At 38.7% G+C, this 2,392-nt stretch overlaps 1 non-coding gene across 1 annotated transcript; it reads left to right on the forward strand.

Annotated features, from left to right (window-relative positions):
* The first annotated feature begins 2,286 nt into the window (after positions 1–2,286).
* On the forward strand, positions 2,287–2,392 carry LOC127077458 (small nucleolar RNA R71). The gene has a single exon (XR_007787269.1). It is a non-coding gene; the product is annotated as a small nucleolar RNA R71 (small nucleolar RNA).

The following is a 2,392-nucleotide window of genomic DNA, read 5'->3' on the forward strand; positions in this document are numbered from 1 at the left end:
CTTCTAGCTGATGCTTCATCCAGAGCATCTGAGTTGTGCACAGTGATGCTGAGATGTATTCTGCTTCTGCAGTTGATAGAGCAATAGTTGACTGTCTTTTGCTAGCCCAGGAGATTAGATTGTTTCCCAGAAGCTGGCAATTTCCAGATGTGCTTTTTCGTTCTAATCTATCTCCTGCACAATCTGCATCACAGTAACCAGAAAGTCTATACTCTGATGTTTTCTTATACATCAGGCCCAGGTTAGGAGTTCCTTTCAGATACTTAAGAATTCTCTTAACTGCTGTTAAATGAGATTCTCTAGGATCTGATTGGAATCTGGCACATAGACAGACGCTAAAGAGAATATCAGGACGAGTAGCAGTCAGATAGAGAACAGAGCCTATCATACCTCGATAGAGCTTCTGACAAACCTTGTTGCTTACCTCTTCCTTTTCCAGAATGCAAGTTGGGTGCATGGGAGTTTTTGCAGAGTTGCATTCAGTCATGTCAAACTTCTTCAGAACGTCTTTAATGTACTTGCTTTGATGAACGTACGTGACTTCTGGAGTTTGATTAATTTGAATTCCCAGAAAGAACTTTAGTTCTTGCATTAAACTCATTTCAAATTCTGCCTGCATTAACTTAGAAAATTCTTGGCAAACAGAGATATTAGCAGAACCAAAAATAATATCATCAACATAAATCTGGCATATCATGAGATCATTATTAAGGTTTTTACAGAAGAGTGTAGAATCAACTTTCCCTCTGATAAAATTTTGTTCCAGAAGAAAATTACTTAAACGTTCATACCAAGCTCTGGGAGCTTGTTTAAGTCCATATAAGGATTTCTTAAGTTTAAAAACATGTTCTGGAAAGTTTGAATTTTCAAAACCTGGAGGTTGATTGACATACACTTCTTCTGAAATATAACCATTAAGAAACGCACTCTTGACATCCATTTGATATAATTTGATAGAGTGATTAATAGCAAAAGATACAAGAAGACGAATAGATTCTAACCTCGCGAATGGAGCAAAGGTTTCATTATAGTCAATACCTTCTTGTTGACTGTAACCTTGAGCTACCAGTCGAGCTTTGTTTCTAACAACTTCTCCTTTCTCGTTCAGCTTGTTTCTGAAAACCCATCTGGTTCCAATGACATGAGTGCCTCTGGGTTTAGGAACGAGATCCCAGACATCATTCTTTGAGAATTGATCCAATTCTTCTTGCATAGCTGCCACCCAGTCGTTATCCTGAAGTGCTTCATCACAAGACGTAGGCTCAATCAGAGACACTAGTCCCAGAGGAATATCTTCAGAAGTCCTGAAGGTAGATCTTGTTCTGACAGGTTCGTCCTTGTTTCCCAGAATCAAATCTTCAGATACATTGATACGACTTTTGACTTTCTTTGGGATTTCTGGAGATTTTATTTCTTCAGAGTTCTGAGTGACAGTTGCTTCTGGAGTTTTATCAGATTCTACAAGAGTGATTTCCAAATCTGCAAACTTTTCAACTAGCTTTGACTTTTCAGGGTCAAGCTTATCATCAAATCTGACATGAATTGATTCTTCCACAATTTTGGTTTCTGTGTTGTATACTCTGTAGCCTTTAGAGCGTTCTGAGTATCCTAACATAATACCTTTATGTGCTTTGGAATCAAACTTGTTCAGATGTTCTTTAGTATTTAATATAAAGCAAGAACATCCAAAAGGATGAAAATATGAAATGTTTGGTTTTCTTCCTTTACACAGTTCATAGGGAGTCTTTTCTAGAATAGGTCTTATAGAGATTCTATTCTGAATGTAACACGCTGTATTTACAGCTTCTGCCCAAAAGTGCTTTGCTACATTAGTTTCATTGATCATGGTTCTGGCCATCTCTTGGAGTGTCCTATTCTTCCTCTCTACAACTCCATTTTGTTGTGGAGTTCTAGGGCAGGAGAAATCATGGACTATATTCCGCCGATTCGTGTCCTTTAGATCCACAAAGTTCACACTCTGTGTGAACTATCGCTGCGGTGTTAGTGTTTGTAGAAATATGTTCGACCTTAAGGGCTAAAGCGTCCATTTTCGCCTGCATCATGTCCTTAGAGATTATCTCATGCATTCCACCTTGGGTATCCTTTTTCTCTACTGATGCTCGTTCAGTTCCCCATTGGTAATGGTTTTGGGCCATATCCTCAATTAGGTCACAAGCTTTAGGGTAAGGTTTGTTCATCAACGCGCCACCAGCGGCAGCATCGATGCTCATCTTTGTGTTATAATGGAGTCCATTGTATAAGGTATGAACGATCAACCATTGTTCTAGGCCAGGTGTGGACAGACTCTTAATAGCTCTTTGTATCTCTCTCAAGCTTCAAAAAGTGTTTCTCCTTGGTTTTGAGTAAATCTAGTTATTTGGTTTCGAAGAAC

Source organism: Lathyrus oleraceus, chromosome 4 (assembly GCF_024323335.1).
Source record: "Lathyrus oleraceus cultivar Zhongwan6 chromosome 4, CAAS_Psat_ZW6_1.0, whole genome shotgun sequence".
Classification (NCBI taxonomy): Eukaryota; Viridiplantae; Streptophyta; class Magnoliopsida; order Fabales; family Fabaceae; genus Lathyrus; species Lathyrus oleraceus.